Below are 22,173 nucleotides of genomic sequence, written 5' to 3' on the forward strand. Positions count from 1 at the left end.
GCATTTTTTGTATTAATTAATGATTAATCAATTGTTTTAGTTTCTGGACTTAAATCAATTCGGATCAATTTCAAGTTCAGCCTCCTGCTGCCTTGAAGAGTTTTCAAATGATTTTGCAGCCATATACACCAACATTTTTATATTTTTTAACTTTATATCATTCCCACTTCTGCACAAAATATTTCCCTCACTCTAAAAAAAGCACATATGCTCCAACTCTTGGACTCTGTGTGACCATCCGTCAATGTGTTCACCAAAGGAAAAAGCCGAAGTTTACTCCAACACGAGTGGAGCCGATGATTTGTATGTGTGTTCTCAGACTCGCATGGGAGTTAGTTTCAGAAGTGGGCGCATCGATACAGCGCCGAGCCAAAATATTTGGAATAATCTTTATGTGGATTCGCTGGTCTCTCTCTCTCCTCAGATTTTTTTTTCCTTTTTAGGTGTTTACCCCCTTACAACTTTGATGCATATTTATGTGCGCCGTGGGTGTACTCCATCAATTATTTGTGCCAGTATATTTCCAGATAAACAGTGTTTGTAAATCAATACATGCATGTAACTATTGCAGATTAAGAGATCGATCAATGGATCCACCCTAACCCCGGCCAATGTTGTTTTTCTGCCGTCAATTATTCACATCTAACTTTGCACAAGCTGCCTCAACAAAGTTTGGCTGCGTGTGTGTGCGTGGAGTGCGCGTGTGACAGAAAAACAAGTGGAGAAAGCTTTAAGTTAATTTGTTTTATTTTATTTACAACAAATATATTTACTAAAACTTATAATAAAGATGATATAAGAAATAATATGTCTTCTATTGATTCTGGATGTAATTATTTTTAGATAAGTACAGGGAATAAATAAAACACTGCTGAATTATAATGAATTATTTTCATGTTTTGCAGCTTTTTCCCGGCATTATTAAAACTCTTCTGCCTTTTTTTTTTAACTTATCAGCCAACCTCACAGTGCTTCAGCCTGTTGGCCTGCAACAGCTCCTCCGGTGTGTTTCCTGTGTGTGTGAAGTTTGAGGCCAACGTGTTGAGCCTCTCCTCTCTCCTGCAGCCTTGTCCAGCAGCTCAGGCCGTTTTTAATTGGATTATTTCCCCTAGTTTTTTTTGTGCCGCTTCTCGCCGGCCGTCTCATCCGTCTCTCCGCTGTCAATACTCGGTGGAAATATTTCCGACATTAAATGGCATTTGGGGAAATTTCTCCCCACGTCACTCACCCTCCCCTCCTTCATCCTTCACCTCTGCACGACTGGCTTTGAACTCGTTAACCCGTCCAATTACATTTGTTATAATATGTGCGCTCTAACGCGGCTGCTATTTACCACACACTGTGCAGGCATTTATTATAAGCACCTCTGATTGCTGCTCTCTGCTCCAGTTATTTACAGTTATAATAATATTAATAATAATAATAATGATGATGATTATTATTATTATTATTATTATAGATTGAATTATGTGGACCAGCTCTCCTATAAAAAGTATTATAAGATTAATTTTCGTTTCAAATTAATAGGCCTATTCTATTTTTATTATTTTTATTATTAATAATATTATTATCGAACGAATTATTTACACCTGAGTTAATTTCACAAAGCACCCTGCTGTGAACTTGTGCACCTTTTCCACATAGTTTAAAACCCTGCTATTATATTCTTACCATAATATAATAATTTTATCAGCTCTGATTAATCGATTTAATTTTGTTTTTCGGAAATTTTTAAATTCATTTACAGCTGTTCTGTCCGTATTTTATTTTAACCACTCGCCGTAACTTCCATAAAACAAAAATAGAAATATTGTTTTCATTTTTTTACAATTCGTGTATCTATTATTTTACTCTATTTTTTTAAAGATGATTATTAGAATTATTATCTATTATTAAATTCGTATTTTTTTAGGTGATACCTGAGTTTTTAAGTCCGACACAAGCTGTGAAACAAACTTCAGTTTTCGGGGTTGTGTTCGTGATTCTTTACTGAGGATATATGAGTTTGGGTGTAATATATTTTTCTTTTCTCCGATTTCTTTCCCCACACTTTACTCTTTTTGGAAATAGAGTATTGGCTTTCTTTGATTCATCAAGGCAGTCGACTTATGGGGGCTTTCACCTCTCCTCATCTCCATCTCATTCGGAAGAGAAACTTCTGACTGGCGCGAGAGGCGGATTTTGATTTTTTAAAAATGCTCTCATCCTTAATGTGTTGTCATCTGGAAAGCAATTTCGTATGATCAAAGTGCGGCTAGTTAGTGCGGTCAATATCCTTTCCAGCAAGCTTCTCATATATCGATAACGAGACAGCAGAGCCTCTCGCTGAGCTGCGTTCAGGGCCTCTCCGCTCTGTGTGCCGATAAACCCGGATACAGCCCGTGCGTAAAAAGAGCTATAACCTCATATATACATATCAGAGGGCTTCTGTGTAAATACAGCAAAATTATAAATCACTTTAAAGGGCGGGTTGTTGGGATATTGTGGAGGAATGAGCACCATCAAGTGCGATAAAGTCATTAAGTGTGCAAAAGTCATTATAGGGTTATTATAGTGATTTTTCTCATCTTGGCATCTCTTGCTCCGTCTCGTTGTCTCCGTTACTGTAGCCTATGACAGTAAAGAGTAAATAAGGTGATTGATCTGTGGTCCATGTGGCAGCAGTGGTCCTGCGGGAAAACAGCACAACACAAGCCCCAGGATCGGCTCCAGTCAGCTGCACCACAGCGTCACCGCTCCCCAAATTTATTTACTCTATAAGAGTTTAATTTCTGATTTGAATTAAAAACTTATCCGTGCACTTGTATTTCTGTGTCCTTAATTTAATTTATTATGTGTTGTTTTTTTCCCAGTGACGCCTTCGTGCAGAGCGACAGCGGCACTTTCCCCCCTCTCGCCTCCTCCCTCCATCCCGGGTCGGAACACACGACGCGCATCGGCGGACAAACTCCAGTCCGAGTCCGAGAGACGGTGATCGGGCTTCGGCCTCAGGTGCATCTCTGAGGCGGGGCGACGCGGAGGTCCAGGTGGGTGGATTTCCTCTTCAACCTGCCAATATCTCAGTCTCCCTTTGCTCTCCTCGGCTGCTTTTCTCTTACACTTACCTTCATTTGACTTTTAAAACCACGCTCATTAATTACACAAAATGCACCCTATGTTGACAACATGGGGACCTGATGTCACTTGAGGTTAGGATGTTTTTATGTGGGAGGAGTCATTTAATGCTGATTTAAAATTGCACTGTGTCAGTGTGGAGGTGACATTGTGACACTTGGAAGTAGAACAGTAATTTTGCTCTTTTATTTTAATTTAAGGATGTATCACTGCACTCTATGAAATCTTTGATGCTCTCTGTCCACAAATGTTATCCAAGAACTCTCACTGCAAATTAACCAAAGATATTTTGATTGTTACATCAGTTTTTTAACAAGATTTTCTTGGTCAGATACTTTGATCAGCTTTGGATTCATGGTTTCTTATTTATTTATTTTTATTTTTATTTTTATTTTTTTGAAACACCTCTTTCCTCTTCCTCCTTAAAAATGTGTTAGCGGTGTAGTAGCACAGACCTGTCTGTGAATAATCAAAGGTGTCAAATGCGCCATGCAGTTGCCCTTGGCCATTAGCGATCACATGCAAGATGCTCCTCCAGCCAGCCAATGTACGAACACTTCCTCCGGCTCCTCTGCTCCCTCACTAACTCTTCCTTTCTCATGTTAGCCTCTTGGCACATCTTAAAATTTGTGTTTTATTATTCATTATTCAACGTGCATTACTGTTTGGTCGTAGACACACTTCTACCTGTTACACACAGGCCTATAGGGCAATTGAAGGACTCCTCGGTATCTTTCCCACCATCTCCAAGCCTCTGTCCTGCTTCCCCCTCCCCTCCCTCTCCCTCGACTCCCCCCACACTCTCTCCCGTGGCCCTCATACCCCTGTCGTCTCTCGCTGCCACACCTGGTAACTACAAACTTGTACACAATAATAACAGCCAGATGTATCCATCTATCTCTCTATCTAGCCTGTCGGCAGTTAGTGGAGTGGCTGAGAGACTTGCAGGCGTGAAAGGTCAGTTAATCAATGGCGCACAATTTGACAAATCCCAGCGACTCTTATCATCCTCACGGGCGTTTAGGGCCGAAAGGAGGACCACCGAGATAAATGCTTAATCCTGACTGCACTGTGTGAGAGAGAGAACGAGCAAGAGAGGACAGATACAGGAGCGCTGTGAAGCAGATGGGCATGCAAAGAGGTTGGGAGGTGGAAGGGGGGGGGGCTTTGAAGGAGTTGGCGACTGGGAGAGAAATGGGAGAAAGAAAGAGGGAGACGTGGAAGTGGCTCAAAGCAAAACTGGAAGGTGAACAAATGTGCCCGCATTTGGAAATGACAGATTCTCCTTTTCTCTGTCACAATCAAAAAAAAGAGGGGACGACTTTGTGGCTCTCAGATCATCGAATGTGCCTTGGGCTGGACAAGCCATGCACATGCCTTGTGGGTTGACATAGAAATCGTGGTTCGCTCCCTGTTATGGCGCTGCTGCTGTGTGTAAAGTTGAGAAAAACCTGAGGAAAACAAAGGTATGAGTGGTTGAATTCTCCTGTGGCATGTTAGCCTGCCTGCAGCAGTGTGCAACCAAGAGGAAAATGAGCTTTTGTCCACAAGGCTGGCCTCTTTTTTCCCTCAGTTTTTTGAACTGCAGGGGTTTGGAAGGTGGCACAATTTCTTTGCCCTTATACCCTTAACAAGGATCACCTCGGTATGACATGGCTGCAGCTGTTTTATATTAAACTGTAATGCACTTTTTTATTTCTTCTTGTCTTATTGGCATGAATCTATTTTAGGCTAATTATCAAAATGGTGTCATTGCCACCAAAAATGACTCCCTGAATGTGTGTGTGAGCATCTTTTTTTCTTTTCTTTTTTTTTTTCACAGAGCTGCTTGAGCAATCACACAGACAGACGCTCATGTCCTTTATCTCCATCTCAATACAAGTTCAGTGTAATTCGATTGAGATTAGTTGCACTGGCATGACAGCAGATCCCTAGTATTGCCAAAGCACTTAGGAGGCAATGACAGGACCACATCGACGTGCGCTAACACATACACAACACCCTGCGACTGGCCAACCTTGTAGGGAGAGTAAAACAGAGTGTGAGAGGGAGAGAGGGAGACAAAGTGGAGAATGGAGAGACAGAGTGACAGCCAAGTCAAAGAGGTTTTGGCAAAATCTCAGGATGATGAAGTTAAGGGATGATAGAAAGTTGTCGAAAGAGCGCGAGAAGAAGAGGGGGAAAATGATGAAGGGACCCGGATGACGAGCAGAGCTGAAGCATGACAGAGTGCGGCCAAAAAAGATGAAAGAATGATTGACTCATGGGGAGAGTAATGGAGAGACGGAGGGAGGAGAAAGAAGGGAGGGAGATGAAATGGAGGAAGAGGGGAACGAGCGGGGAGAAAGGGCCGAGGACGGAGAAAGGGAGGACAAGAGATAAAGGGAGCGAGAGAGGATAAAATGTTTAAGAGTGATGTACGAGAAGAGGGGAGAGGAAGAGATTTACTAGAAGAGAGATTAAGTCAAGTTGTCCCCGGTCAGTCATTAATCCGATTTAAGAGCAATTAAGGTGAGACTGATTCCTTCCTAGAGAGAAAGAAATAGATGGAGAGGGTGAAGAGAGGGGGGAGAAAGAGAGGAGACAGCGAGGGAGAGAAGAAAAGAGTGATTGAAAGAGAAAAGTGGGAAAATAAAACAGGTGTCTGAACTCTGAATGCCGGTTAGTGGACAAATTAGAGGCAATGCAATGTATAGAGAAAACATGGCGACTGGGAGATGCAGTTATCTCTCACAGTTCTGATATTTTACTACGTGCACAATACATGACTTAAAAATAGATCAACCTACATGTGAAACTGTTGAAGGTCAAAAGGAGTTTAGGGTGAGAGGTGAAATTAAAACAAAGGTAGTACATAGGGTTTTGGTCATGGTTTTTCTTACACACTGGTATCCTTTGAATAAGAGACATTTCCCGTGAGATCAGGATCATACAGAAGTAACTCCTGACACCGCTGACAGAAGCTTAATGTGAAAGCAACCAACCAGGACCTCCAGTCTGCATGTTGGAGCGCTGCTACCTGTGAGATTATTCCTCCGAGAGCGGGCAGAAGTTGTAAAGTTGAGTGTAAGGTGAAAGCACAGAGGCCGTTTCCCTCCCGTCAGCACGAGACGGAGAAGGGCAGAGAGGAGATGGAGAGATGGAGAGTGAGGGACAAAGTGAATCTTCTTTGAATGAAAATGAAAAAAAAAGCAAAAAGCACAGAAGCAATGAAGGAACTCCTCCTCTTCCTCCACCTCCTCCTCCTCTTCCTCCTCCAGCAAACCCCTCCAATCCCCGCTCGGTGTGCTCTGTTGTTTCCAGATGTGTATCAGAGGTCCCGGGGTCGACAGAGGGGTCCCTCCACTGCTGTAGCATTTCTATGTCTATTGGGAGATGGTGGTCCTGATAGCTCGGCCGTCTGACACGTACACAACAGTACATAAATCAAACGCACACATACACGCACTCACTCCATTTATCTCCCACTCGAGCAGTGCGGTGATAGCAGCCAACTCTGCATAGAGTCAGAGAGAGGGAGAGGGCTGTGGTCTGTCTTGTTAAGTGGGAAAGTAATGGGTAGCTGTAAAAGGTTTACTTCTGTTGCTGCCATCTCTATTGTTCAGGCCTTCCCAGTGTTTGTGCCTCTTTTGTTTGATGTGCCTGAACAGTATACAGCACACTCGACTGCGTCCATAATTGCTGTTCCACATAACTGCAGGACAAGAGTGTGTTATTATGAAGCCTGTTAAGGCAAAGAATGGGCCAAATTGAAAGCTGAGGTCATAGATTTTGTGGTGCGACATTTTAGGCATCTGAATGGAAATGATTTTACATGATTTCATTCACTTACATCAGTGCTGAATACATGTGTTTTTTAAAGTCAGCTCACCATTATAGGGAAAATTACCTTATACACATCTCCGTATTTTATTTCTTTTTTTATTCCGGCTCTTCTCCCATCAAGATTCTGTCTATTTTTCTGTGGTGCATCCATTGCAGTTTCTGTGTACCAATCTGTAGCCCATCACAAGTCCCAGATTGAGAGGCCATTTGGCTGCTGTTGACAGGAGGGAGCAGCTATTGACAGGGCCCTGCCGGGGAGGCGTGTCTCAGGCCCCACGTCCAAAGCGTTTGTGGCGTTTAATACACTGTAGCTGTGGTCTTCACAGCCCTCACCCTGCATGCTACTGCCATAGGGATCAATATGCACTGGGTTAGAGAGAAATGGACCATCTGATGCACACTCAGAGAGGGGGATAAGGGAAAATGAGTGAGAGAGACAGAAACAGCAGGGAGGGGTGGGGTAGCAAGGGATTTAAAAGAAAAAGAGAGGAGCAGGCTTTAAAAAAAGGGGAGATGGCGAGACCAAAAGGAGGAGAAGAGAGGGGAGGAAATGATTAGAGGCACGGTTTAAAAGACATGGAGGCAGAATGCTGCCCAGCACGGAGATAGATAGCAAGGGAGAGAAAGTGGTCAGTGGTTGAAAGAGACATTCAGCTGGGAGAGAAAACAGATTGGAGTGAACGGCGATAGACACTGAAAAAGAGGAAGACTCTAGACACCAGGGAGGATACACACAGGAAAGGAAAAAAGACATAAGGGAAGAGGAGAGTGGGAGATAGGAAGGGAGAGGGGGCGGTAGACGAAAGGAGGGGGGGAGAAAAACAGAGCGCGAGAGAGTGAGAGAGGGGTGCGGGGGAAGGATGAGGAGGAAAGGAGGGGAGGGGGGTAAAATTTCCATCAGGTTTTCAATTGGGGCGGATCAATAGTGTATTAGAGCTCACCTTGACCCCGTCTCTCCCCCTTCTTCCCGGCCCAGCACACAGGCCAAGCTTCTCTCCCTCACAGCAGGGGACAGAGAGGGGGAGAGATTGCATTATGGCCTCCCTTTCTGGGACCAAAGTGGCAGAAAATGGCACAATAAAAGCAAGAGCGGACAGAAAGAAAGAGGAAAACTAAGTCGCGCGGCAGGCAGAAACAGAGAAAGTGGGAGACAAGGAGTAAGAGAGAGTGGAGCGAGCTGGAGGAGACACCAGCGGGTGATGTCGTGCTTGTTTGGACTTAGCTTTCTGAGAGAGGAAACCGGTTGGGTGCCGGGGTGGGTGTGTGTGCATGAAGACATGACTTGTTTGTATCACCACAACATTCAAAAGGATAGGTTGGAACTGAAGTATGTCATCCGCAAAAAAACACATACATACTTATGGAGTGTAGACACACACATGCATGTCGAAATTCTTTATATAAATGCGCACACTCTTGATCCACTCACAGGTACTGTATAACCTTGATAGTTCTGTATTGCGTCACCCAGTGTCCTGTGGGTTGTATTTCTGCTGTCTGCCGGGGTCATCATGTCTGCATGTAGCAATCACACATGTTCATGCATAAGCCTGATCTCATTTGGCCTGCACTGACTTTGGCTGCTTACCTTGAACATAATAATCTTAATCTAAGAAAACAAAACTTTAAGTTGCACTAAGAAAACAATCCCAAACAACTGTCTTTCTAACGGAACAAATACGCTTCTCCTTTAATCAATACAGCTACCTACACAGGCCATGTAACCGCCATTTTGATACACGCTATATCCAAATACCCACAACCCAAAGTGGATTTTTACACTAATAGTTTATTTTCTTCCGTATTACATGCGTGAATGTAGTGATTGTGTGTTTGGCTTTGAGCCCTGCCAAAATGCAGCTAACCTACAGTCTGTACTGCATCTGAACGCATCCTTTGTGACACTGAAGCTCCTGCTGCTGCTCTGCTAACATGCTCCTTTCGGTATGTAGGTTTTGTAGACATCATTTGAGGGTGTGGGTGTCAGGGCAGTGGGTTGATGTTCAGCACGTTTGCATCCCTTCACCATTAATTCATGTTAACTTATTTATTACCCCTCAGCACAATCTTTTACTAAACTGAGTCAAACTGTAGCTGCCTTGCGCAGATATTGTAGAAAGTAGTCCTTCTTAAGACAGTATTTGACGTATGCCGAGGTTTTGGAGAATCATCCAGTATCAACTTTTTTTTCTGGTGATAGGGTTGGATATACTTAGCTATAGCTTGCCAAGTACTTATAGCTAACCTGTTAGCAAACATTTGCCTACTTACACATCCAGCACACACAGAGAAGCAGGAGCATCACAATGGGACAACCCTGCCTCCTAGAAAAATGTTTGTATGTTACTAAACTGCTTTCTTAATTATGTTGTTGTGGCAATGTAATCGCTGTCTGTATTATGTTCAGAGCTTTTACTTTCAGGTAGCGAAATGCTACATTCATGCACCGCATAGGTTTCAGATGGAGGTAGTTGGGGAGGATGGTGGGCATAGAAAGTGCAGGATCTTGACACTAGAACTTAGGGTTCGCATCCAGATTCCCGTCTTAGATTGAGACAACAAAGTACTTTGGTCAAGTTTAGAAAAAGATAAATATTAATAAAAAAAAGGTAATTAAAAATAGTGCTGTAGTCATGACAAGAGGAGACTGTATTGCTAGATTGCCTGTTTTGATGTAAAACTACTCAAATATGTTGTCAGTGGACATTTGCTTGCAACTGAATTACGTTTTTGCTGATAATTCAGTATCAAAATTTTGGTGCCTTGCCAGATTCGTTAATCCACATTTCCTCATTACATTTTTCTCTGAATGTAATTGCAGTTTCAAAATGATGGTGCATTAATGTAATTTCTAGGAGACAGAGCTGCTGTGGAATTATGTTTCTTGCCAATATTCACAGGCCTTTTTGCTCCATTTTGGTCTCCACCATCACCTGATACAAATATGTAGCTATTTATCCTGCTAGAAGTCGTGGTGTTTTGCTCTAGCCACTGGTCTACTTTGATTTTTTTATGCAGTTTCATGCTAGCCAGGTAGCATACATTCACATTATGTAGGTGTATGAGATGGTTGCTTATGATTTTGTTTAGCTGTCCATGAGAGCTGAGAGACTCAACCATGCAGTCTGTCTCTGGGTCGGAGAAACAAAAACATGAGCAGCAAGCAGTCCAGCTGCCAGAAGAAATTGTTGACATTGTACATTACTTCAAGCCACTGATTTATACGTCAATGTTTATAAAGTGACGTAGCTGTGATTACATGTATGTGAGCTGACTTTGTCATTGGGAGGTGGATGGTGGAAGGCATGATACCAAGGCAAAACAGCTGCCAATCTGCAGACAGCAGCAGAGCACCGTTCGAGACCAATAAACAATAAAACTGGTTCTTTCTTAGCGAGAATTTGCAGCATTTCCTGCCGTGATTGTGGCACTAAAACTGGGTGTTTGAAGCCAAAACAGCATGATCATTTCCTGACAATAACCAGGTGGTTTTTGTGCCTAAACATAACATTAAACACAGTGTTGCTGAAATGTAAAGAAACATAAAGTTTCAATTTATCTGTAGCAATGTACAAATGTTAGATATCCGCGGTTAGCATAAATGTACAATGCCAACATTTATTCTGCCGATTGGGTTGCTAAAAGGGACTAGAAGCTGTGTGGAGCTTTAGAGTTAGGTGTTGATCCTCAATGAGTTTAACATTACAAACTCACTCATTGTTACGACAAAAATATCACACAAGCTGTCAAAGTAATTTGTAGTTTTTGAATTCAGCACTGCTACAGCTAGATCTATCATTATCCATAGGATGTGATGTGAGAACTTCAGCTTTTGTGTCTATTTCCTGCTGTGAGAATAAGTTGCACACAAACACTCAGACATACAGACCACCACCCATTCACACACAGAGAGAGAGAGAGACATAAGGCTGTTAGGACACTCTCCATCACTGGAGGACAACAAGATGTGAAGCTGTTCAAGGAGGACAGAGGCAGGGGGGTGCAGAGGGAGCGCGTTGATGGGGGGGAGAGGTTGAATAAAAAAAATTGATCTGTGAATTTAGCATTTAGACACAGTTTACAAAGCGACATAGAGAGGAGGCACGGGAGCAGAGGGGACTGTGCGGGGGAGGACACTTAACTTTACAATAGGTCAGCTCTGCCGATTTGACTAACTGTAACCCTGACATCCTTCCTTGCGTGCCTCGCCATGCATATACCCCCAGAAAATAAACACAAAATACGATTCTCAGATTCTCTCCCTCAACGATCCATCTTTGGGCGAGCGTGTGATTTAGCTGTTTAGACAGGAGCTTGTTTGTAAAAGCACAGACCTACTAGCAGCACCATCCTCATCTCTTCCCCACATTTCCTAATGCTGTTCCTATTGTCACCCATCCACACTCCAGTGCACATGCACACGCCAAGGAGGCCGACAACAACGCACACACACACATACACGCACACCCTATCTCTGACACTCACACAGTAACACACAAACTCTGTCCCACTCGCTGAGGGGGAGAAAAGGGAAGAAAAAAGGAGAGAAAAAAGAAATCGATCGCCGGGGATAGCGGTGCGCGTCGGAGAATCGTATCTTGTCAAAATAATATATTACCCTCATCCCCGCCTGATCGATGCGGTGGATTAGGGACGGAGGGCTCCCTCTCTCCCCTCCTCTCTCTCCCTCTCTTCCTCCTCGGTGCTTGGTGCAGTTTAATATTTACCTCCGTGAAAGAGCGGCCGCGACGGCTCTCAGCCCTAATTGATTCCGACACATGGGGCTCTGTGCTCAGGCTGCGGATGAGAGAGGGAGGGCCGGCTGGAATGCAGAGGGAGAGAAGAGAAAGAAGAAGAAAAGAGAAGAAAGGAGGGAGAAAGGGCTGGAGGATAAGACAACAGTGTAAACAGCAACATCGTGGAAAATGTGGTGAATGCATATGCTTAATTTCACAGAGGGGAGAGACAAAAGAAAGAAGCTGCAGGAAAAAAGAGAAGGGCAAAAGTGAAAATGCCAAGCTCAGGTATTCAGTTTAAAGAAGTGGATGGATAAAGTTTACAGATCTGATAGAGAGACACAGTGACTGAGGAACTACAGGGAAACCATGGAGGTCAGAGGAAATATAGTTGGAAAGGTGTACGATGGAGATAGGAGAGCTTAGGGTGGAGAGGGATGGTGATGTGCGTGGCACAAATGGGGGGGATAGCGGAGAGGAAATGAATCAGGAAGAATGAGGGAAACGGAGAGGAGTAGGTGGAAATGGGACAGCGCGCGGAAACGGCTCCAGGAGAGCAGGAAGAGAAACGGGAGGGATGAGGGCCGAGGAGAGCAAATGAGAGGGGATTAAGAGAGCGACATGAAGATGGATAGAAAGAGAGGAGTGAAACATGACGGCCGGGAATGTAGAGCACCAATAAAAGCACGAGAACGGGGAGGAAAGAAATAGGGGGGGATGATGGAAAAAAGAGCCCGGCGCAGAGGTGACAGAATGATATCAGGTGGGATAGACAGAAAACAGGAGTGATAGCGGAGCGAGAGGCGGGAGGGTAGAGAGGGACCATATTTTCCGTTGAAGGAACTGGCCTGTCACGCTGTTCCGCCAGCGCAGAGCAGCTCTATAAAATACAGGGAGCAGGCGGGTCGTGTCGGGTGACTTATGTGTATATCTAGGCTTTGTCAATATTTCTTTCTGTCTTCCTTCCTCTGTGCTCCCCCTATTGCCTTCTCGCTCTTGTGCTCTCTGTTTCCAACTCCAATTGTGCCTCCACTCCCCCTTTCTACGGCGTGTGTGTGTGTGTTTGTCCCAGTTAAGTGCTCACTACTTCTCCACAGCAGCCTTCTTCAGCTTTGTTCCTCTTTTGTTCAGAGCTATACAGAAGGTGTAAGTTTTGGAAGTCGTCCGCACCTTTGAGCGTTGGCTCGCAAGCCAAACACGACTGTGGCACAGCGGCCTGAGGACTTGGCAGGCGTATATTCCCCACTGATTCCCCCATTATGATACAATACAGACAGAATGATGAGCCTGGCAGTTAAATTGACATCATTGACAGAGTGCCAACACAAATATTCTCATTGATGTTCATATCATAAAGTCTGCGTCTAACCCCAAAAAGCAAGCAGACAGCCACTGGTGTTTCGCACCTATCGCACCTACACAGTCACTGTTTTTCAGTTTCTCCTCTGCATGATTGGATGTATGAATGAATGCATGTGTTTGTGTGCATCTCTCTGTATGCACACTCTTCCAGTCAGTCTTTGCCCCGATACAGAAGCACCGGGTGGTAGGCTGATTTATTCATATGGTCCCAGGGAGGATTGCACCTCCTCTTCCTCATTTGGCATGGTTTAGTATCCTGAGCACAGGCCTGCGGAGACCTGGGTCCATGGGGGGGCCAGACATCCTGCAGATACACCGCCCCGGTCTATGACTGGTGGACACTCGCAAATTACCCTGCTCTACATTTCATGTATATTCATCATGAAAACACGCCAAAACTTCTCCGCACAGTTCTGTCTTGCCAAACATGCGAGGTTGGTGCAATGTTGCCTACATGTTACCTTAGCTGATGCCTTGACCACATGTAAGTTTTAGGGCCAGTCTGAGTCCAGGTGGGACTTCGTTCTGACATTTGTATTAAGAGAAAGAAAAAGGTTGTGGTTTATGCTGGTGACTGTTATATGGATCTATTTTGAGCTGCCATCATGAGTCTGTGACAACTGAGTGTCACCGTGGAAACAGAGAGTGGAAAAGAGAAAAGGATGCAGGACGTAGAAGTTGCACTTGAATGAAACAGAACTTATTTATTTTTACAGAACAAGCTGAAAATTCCCAATCCGTCTCCATGACTTCCTTTGTCTCTGATTTATTGTTTTTTTTTCCTTCTCCCTCTTTCTCTCTCCGTCTCTCCGTCGCTGTGTCTGTTCTTTATTTACACCTCTCCCCGTCTCTCTGCAGTGGCTCAGGGAGCGGTAACAGAAGTGTCACTTGTCATTATTGGTCTAATTCAGTAATCCGTCATCGTGCACTCACTGTATGCAGCGCATTATATGCCGGCACAGCAGGTGTACTACGCACCGAGGTGGAGATTCGATTTGACACGCGCACACAGGCGAGAGGGCCGACGGGGGCCGGGGCAGGCGGGTGCTGAGTGTGAGTGTGAGTGTGTGTGTGTGTGTGTGTGTGTGTGTGTACACACAAGTGTGTGTATGTACATTTGTTTGTGTGTATGTGTGTGTGTCTGTATAAGAGAGAGTGGGAGATGGAAACACAGAAAGATGGAGAGATTGAATTTTTTGTGTGTGTCTGTATGTATGTGACTGGGAACATACTGATCTGCGTGTGTGTGTGTGTGTGTGGGTGTGTGTGTGTGGAGACAGAGATGGATATTAAAAAGACACAGAAATCATCGTAAACAAGGAAACAGTCATAACAGAAGAGTTATTTGACAGTATATCATTTAAAACTTTATATCTATTCATCTAGAATCTGTGCTTGTTGAACTCGGAGTTTGCCGTATCTTGTTTGTGTCTGAAATATTTTTCTGGACTTCAAAGTTTCTGTTTATCAATGTGCTGAATATGTTTCATGACCCAAAGGTCCGAGTAACCCAGTCAACCAGTAAGGCATATCAAACTTACTGAAAACAAGGCGATAACACGATCTACAGTAAAAAAAACAAGGCTGTTTTTAAATTCAGTGTTAAGTTAGTGATTGATTTTTACTCGGTTCTTTACCCTTATACATCACTTTATCAAGTTATCTATTATAAATTTGTTGTTTGTTTATTTAAGAAAGTTTCAAAAGACTTGAATAATTCATAAAAATGGCTTAAATACAGTCAATTTAATCTGATTTATAAAATTAGCTTTGAAAAGAAGTTTACCAGTAGTTTTTCTTTTTTTTTCACATCTCATTGAGGAGCATGTCTACCTGTACCCCCTTAATTCATTTTTATCTGGCATGTTTGCTTTTATTGGACAGCTATAATAGAGAGATGTCAGACCATGAGGGGAGAGAGGGGAGCGGTGGCATGCAACAAAAGGGACACTGAGTTTATGTAGTCGGTGTCTTAAACCCTTAAGCCACCTGGACACCCCCACATTATATTATTAGATCATATGGAAACACTAATGATTATGGACTAAAGGGAAGGATGCTGGAAAAGTAATAATATACACCCTTGAGGGATGTAACAGGAGGTTTCATCGGCCAGGTGATAGCCAAGGTTTCTCTGTATACTCTCATCCATCTATAACAACAACAACAACCACATAGAGTGTGCAAGTTTTTATCTAATTCATCCTACAATGGTGGAATAAGTTCACAAACAAAGATCTAAATGTTACGTTACGTGGGCCTCTTGCAAGTGTATGCACTCTAATATAAAATTTAGCATCCCATAGGAAGAATCGCCACGATAGCCCCATAAAATCTCATGACTAGAGGTGAGATTAAAAAATGATTATGTTTAGATATAAACAACAAGAAGCTATGAAGAATCGTGATTTGTAGGTTCAAGTTGGACGTATGAGTTTAGGTAGCTGTTGTGATTAGGTTTATGGTAAGAATGCAGAGGGCTTGGATCCATGAGAATGATCCCTAAAGGCAGGTACTCATCTTATCTTTCTCTGACTATCTTATGTTTTGTTTGTTCATATATATGAACAAATATCTGCGTACACATTGGCTGTTTCATCCATGCAGCTCTACCCTAGATATTTGGCTATGCTGTTATGGGACTTTTACATAACTGCAGACAAACATGATGCTTGCACTGTGCTCGCTGCTTTGTAAAAATCCAATGTTCAACAAGTCTAGCTCACTTGGTGCCGTGATTTTAGATCCTGTCTACCCACACTTTTGGCGCCTTTGTCCAATCTTCATACCAGTAACCGCTAACAGGACTTCATAGAGCGCTGCAGGAATGTGTCTTGAAACGTGTAACCGAGTTAGCATGATTGCACGTCTGGTTCCTTTTTGAGTGTTTTTTTTAATGGGTACTTGGTTCAGTGCCTTAGATAATGTTTGTAGTTACACAAACTTAAGATAGTTTCATGTTTTGTTCTATGACATAAAATCATAGGTGGTGTAAAATAATTCACGTAGCTACAGTGCCGTCATTCATTGGTTTGTGGACTGCCATTCTGAAGCCTTGCGTTCGGCATTTCAGCAGTCAGCATCTTGGTTGTCTGAAGCCAGAAGTGACCGTATTTGGACAAGAGGGTGGAGCTGTGGATAAGCGAGGGGTGGATCTGACTCAGAGACTGTAGCTACGCCTCACAGACAGCCTGTCGCTCAAGTGGCCCCACCCTTAAATACGCATAACTTTTTTTTTTTTTTTAAGACATTTTTTGGGCATTTTTAGCCTTTATTTGATAGGACAGACAAGCGTGAAAGGGGGAGAGAGAGAGAGGGAGTGACATGCAGCAAAGGGCCACAGGCTGGATTCGAACCCGGGCCGCTGCAGCAACAGCCTTGTACATGGGGCGCCTGCTCTACCACTAAGCCACCGACGCCCCAATACGCATAACTTTAAGCGTTACTAAAATGCAAACAATGGAGTTATATAAAAAATTCACCCTCATACAGTTGTTAGGAACATTTGAATTAGCTTTAGAAACCAAAACCGTTTTTGCACCAGGCTGTAAACATGATTATTTCTGCTGTAAAGTTGGGCATTTTAATATGTAGGTCTATGGGGATTGACTCGCTTTTGGAGCCAGCCTCAAGTGGCCATTCAAAGAACTGCAGTTTTGGCACTTCTGCATTGGCTTCACTTTTCAGCTGTGGAGGTTTCTGCTTGGTTTATCGATTAGATGCCTTGAATAAGGTCTTAACACAAGCTTAGCAGACTTTCACATTTTGTTCTACGACATAAAATTTGTCAGTAAATACCCCACATGTGAATTTTGAAGCTTTTACGTGTCTTAAAAAAGGCGGTTGCTAAAGAGTGGCGAAATGAGACTGCAGAACGTCATCACGCTGAACACGGCTTTACAGCCTGGTTGTGGTGGCGACGTTGAAGTCATGTGACTATTTCAAATATTATTTAAGTCACTCATTCATATTTAATTTGTGGTTTATATTAAATTCTAATTACCTATTCTGACGTCACCATGATTATTTGTTCTATTAAAAGGCATTTAATGTTTTCTGAGGGTCTGCTGTTTGACACCAATTAATCAACTGTAGAAATTCGGGCAAACAGGCCTATAGACATACTTGTTGTAGTTTGTCCTCCATTATTGATGGCACCTTTGAACAGCAGCAGTCACTGGCTGCACTCTCAAAGGTCAACACTTGGTACGTTTGCACTTCAACAAAACTGAATTTTCCCCACATGTCACACAGTATTGATTGCATACATTGTGGTGGGTTGATGCCCAGCAGTCAGAGGCTCCATTTAAAAACAACTGCAAAATTTGTATGCGATAATGTCGATCTCACCTCCCCCAGGGTCCCAGATGGTGCCAGCTGCAGTGCACTCTGGGTAGGATGTCTGAGCCCGTGTGAGAGGGATGGGGTTTAAGGTTGGTGATGTTGAGGCTTCCCCTTCTCTCTTTATCAATGGCAATTTGTATGTGAGCACTCACCTCTGTAGTCCCAGTGGGCACGGTGGATTTCATCAAGTTCTTAACCCCACAAGGCTACAAATCCAGTTACCACTGTAAGTGTTTTAAACTGTTTAAACTATCAAAATGCTCCGTGCTGAGTCCCAGGCCGTGTTCGAGTCACGCCCGGACCACACTGAACCATATGAGTCTAACTGCATTTACTTTACTTCTTTCTCTTATCTTATTCTTGCCTCATATAACACCTGCCATTTCCACCACTTCATCAAACTCCAGCTCCAAAGATGACTCCAAGGGGATTTAGTGCTATTGGTTTGTGATGGTCTCAAGTTTTTACTGCTGGTTTTATTGATTCATTTTCATCATTCTTTTTTTATTAACAAGTTAGCGAAATATAAGACATGTTTATGTGATTTGACCGTCCTCCAACTTTTTATCTTTGGATTTTTTTACAACATAGACTCCCTCTGTGTATCAGCAGACTCCCCTGAATGACTGTTATTCTATTATAACCTAAAATCAATATTAAAGGATTATTGTAATGTCCATCAAAATCAATACAAACACATCTAGACTAAAGGATTTCCTCTTAGGCTTTAATTCTATTACAATTGTAATTGCATAACTGCAGTTAGCATAATGAACCTTTGCAGGCCTCATGAACTCAATTGTCCAAAACTTAAAAATGATTTATGTAGAAATGCAAATCTTGAAATGAATTTAACTCTCAAGAAAATGTTTCAAAGTTCAAATGTGAGTGAGGGCCAATTATTGCAAGAATAAAGACACAGAGAAATTATTTAATGAGAGGAGCCTTCAGCCAAACACCAAAACTTTACTCTAAATATGCATCGTTGCTCATTTCAAAATATGTTCAAAGAAACTAATTCATCACGTCATCTTTTCACTTTTTCATCTCCCAAAAAGCTTTTTAAAAGAAAGAAAGAAACGTGAGTGATGAGTGAGGAGAGTTTTCTTTGTTTTTTATCAGTTAACTTGGAATAAAAATTGAATTATCAGTTATTAATAATAACACTGTACCTCAGATGGCATTTTGCGCACGTATAGTGTGTTAAAGAAGTATTACCGCCCTTTAACTGGGAGCAAAACATGTGGACAAATTAGCAGAACTTAATATGGGAAAAAAACTCCTTGTTTATTACGCACAAGACTGCGCAAAGTGTGCGGAGTTTCCAGTCTCTTACCTTCAGCCTCATTACTTGCTGCAGCCCACTTCTTCCTGGATCCCTCCTCCTACACACACGAGCAAACAAAACATTTACACACAGTTTAAAAACCACTTATAATTTTGTTTGCTTCTACAAACATAACTGTATTAGGCATAAATAATGCTCTTATAGAAACGTTAGCTCCCTAATTGGCTCTCAAAGCCTCCTGAAAGAGACCTGAAATTGATTTTATCTATTGCGGTTGGTTGCCTGATGATGATCACCGACTGGAGGTTTATTTTCCATTATATGATCAGAGGCGATCAATACCGCTCAATAAGCTTCCTTCTCTCGTCTCCTCCTCCCTTAACAGTCATAATGTGTCCATCCCGACCCACCTACAGGCCTGTATAATCCTAGGAATTATTATAATATTCCATATTAATAGTCTGAGCATGCATTTGAGTTTGTTTAAGAGCTTATTTGTGTTAAATAATCATAAAAAATGATGATTAAACCGACCTTTAATTATGTGGTTAATAACAGGGAGGGGAGAGTAGGACTTGAGGTGAGGAAAAGAAGTAGCAAAGTTTAAAAAAGGAAGGAGGAGGAGGAAGAGGCAGAGGAGGGAAGTAAGGAAGGAAAGTGTTTGAATTATTATCCTGTATATGCCTGAGTGGACATGAGACAGAGAGCAGGGGGCGATATGGCGAGTTGTTGGAGAAAAAGATGAGAGTTGAGCCCCAAGGTGGGGAGGAGAAAGAAAGAGAAGAGATGGAGAGAGAGAGAGGGAGAGAGAGGGGAGGGCCGATGATGAATGGATGGAGAACAGGGATGAGAGACGGAGCAGCATGAAAGAGTATATACGGCGCGCGGTCCCGCTCCGAGGATGATGAAACGTTAATTAAAGTAAACGAGCTACCTGAGCTCCCCGGCTAACCCCCTGTCACACTCTGTCAGGAGACAGAAAGAGGGTGGAGGGAGGGATGGAGGGAGGAGGAGAGGCTGGGTGGAAATTTGACTGAACAGGAGAGAAGTTGGATAATCCAGCTGTGGCTTTAGTTCAAGGTTGATTGCTGTCACAGTTTCGGGTGCAGGTCTGCAGAACATGCGTGCAGCAATTATCAGTGCATGTTGTGTTACACATGCACACATTATTTTGGTCCCACTTTTCTGATTGAATTACTACTTGCTTTCATTTCTTGCACAACATCCCTGTTTTCTTGCATGTATATATCTCAACTTATGGGAACTTTTTGTGCGTAAATGTTGGAATTTATAATCAGATCCACATGCACATGAATGAGTGGCTGCAAAATAAAAAGCAGGCCTTAATTCCCCACTCATGCGCCCCTTATTTCCCTGCATGTATGGTCCCCTCTTATGCGTATATAAGCCTTTTTTCCCGTTCAGTCCACGCAAGGTTTATCCGCCAAGATCACCTTTGTTTCTTTTTTAATGCTCATATTCATTCAATTAATCTGGGCTCTAATTTGTTTATATATTTATTTACTCGCTCTCGCTATCACTCTCTCCTTTTTTTTCATCTCTCTCCAACGATTATCCTGGCGTCTAATTAGAAATCGATGCAGCTGGGCCGGCGGGTATTTGCAATGTGTTTGTGGACGTTGAGAACAATTCCCCGGACAGAAAAGACTGAGAGAAGAAAGAGAGAGGAAGAGGAAACGCTACACTACACACTGCACTGCACACACACGCACGCACACACAACCACACACATATTCTGACAACCGACTTTATTGCTCGCAGCTATTCTTCTTTCTAAAAAGCAGTAGGCTAAGTAAAAAAAAAAAAAAAAAAGAAAGAATGGAAGGAAAGGAAAAATGAAAAGAAAATCATTTTTTAACGACGGACGCGGGGGATTTGTGCAGAATTTGTTGAGGAGTGTTTCCCCGTCTTTTAGGAAAACAAACAAATCTCGAAGTGGAAAAGCACTTTAAATGTGATGGCCTGTATCTAACCCCAGCCCGTGCTTTGCCAAAAGTCCAAGGAGCCAATTCATCAGAAAGTTAGAGGATGTGCTCGGCTCTGGCTCCATGTGCATGCAAATTATTACCATTATCACTGTTATCGGTGTTTTAAATATTAGTATTAGTATTATTGTGGGGTAATAATGCATGCATAGTATTAGCCCAAAGGCCTCCATATGCAACGTTGCACCAGTTTTAATTCATGCACGAGTCCAGGGATGTTGCAAAAAATGTATTTATTTTTTGAAGCTGTTCTCTCCAAAGAAGGAAGCCCAAATTGCCTCTATTATTTTGCAAATATGAATACAAGTTTGAAAGTTTCAGGGGACAAATTGAGCCACACATTTCCCTTCTTCATCTTCTCCCTCCGTCATTATTACCATCGGCGGTGTCTGTCTGCTGCTCACGCCGAGCCGGAGTCGCCTCCTTTCCGCCGTGTCCCGTGGAGAGGACTCGGTATAGAGGCGACGCGTTAGCGCCATTACCGGAGCCAATCGAACCTAACCGGATTAGCAGCTGCCAGATGAAAAAAAGAAAGTGTTTCAACCAAGTGAGAGAAAAAAAGAAATGTAAGGAATGAGAGTCTCGCACTTTTATTAGTTCAGCTTTACACCACGGTGTGTTTACCGTCTGTGCTCTGCGTTTTATTGGCTCGCCCCATAATCTGTTTTTCAGACTCTTTTCTCTGTGTTCATCATCCCAAACGAGATGCATCACTGTGTGTGTGTGTGTGTGTGTGTGTGTGTGTGTGTGTGTGTGTGTGTGAGTGTGTGTGTGACTCTGGTTGCACCAGTCAGGAAGTGTCATATCGGGAAATACAGTGCTGGAGTGTCACCCCCCTCTGCATGATGAGGAAAACTGAATAACTTGCTTTTTCTCCTTGTTGCTTCACATTTCGTCAACCCCTGTGATGCTTTACTTGTGCCAAAACCATCAGTCTGGGCTCCCTGGTTTGTGTGTGTGTGTGAGTGTGTGTGAGAGAGAGTGTGTGTGTGCGTCTTTGTTGCTGTGTGCAGTATAGCAGTAAGTCATATTTGAGGCTCTATCCTTGCATTTTCTGTCAGTCTGTCTTTCCATCTTGCACGCTCATTAAACGTCCCTCACACACACATACACTGACACACACACACACACACACACACACTCTCTCTCTCTCTCTCTCTCTCTCCCTCTCTTTCTCTCAGCCTCTCTCCCTCTCCTTCTTCTTCTTCCTCCGCGCCTCACGCTCCCCTTGCCCGTGGCTATATGATCGTGAAAAATGTGTTTACAAAACTCGCTCTCTCGCAGATCAAACCATACGGACGAATCAAAGACTTTGGAGAGAGGCAGAGAGAGGCAGAGAAGAGGAGAGCGAGATAGAGAGAGAAGGGGTACGAGCAGAGGGTGTGTAGAGGCCTTATAATTTTAAAATTCTCTGTGTGTTATTCCCTTTTTTTTCTCTCTCTCTCCCTCTCCCTCTCTCTCTCTCCCTCTCTCTCCTCTTGCGTTTGTGTGTGTGTTG

The 22,173-nt window shown here is 43.1% G+C and overlaps 1 protein-coding gene across 1 annotated transcript in view; it reads left to right on the forward strand.

Annotated features, from left to right (window-relative positions):
• The first annotated feature begins 2,994 nt into the window (after positions 1 to 2,994).
• The window catches only part of erfl1 (Ets2 repressor factor like 1), a 44,070-nt gene continuing 24,891 nt past the window's right edge, over positions 2,995 to 22,173 (forward strand). The window contains exon 1 of the mRNA XM_049583849.1: positions 2,995 to 3,026. The gene's annotated coding sequence lies outside the window, so the exon portion shown is untranslated. The remainder of the gene's footprint in view (positions 3,027 to 22,173) is intronic.

This window comes from Epinephelus fuscoguttatus, linkage group LG8 (genome assembly GCF_011397635.1).
Source record: "Epinephelus fuscoguttatus linkage group LG8, E.fuscoguttatus.final_Chr_v1".
Lineage (NCBI taxonomy): Eukaryota > Metazoa > Chordata > Actinopteri > Perciformes > Serranidae > Epinephelus > Epinephelus fuscoguttatus.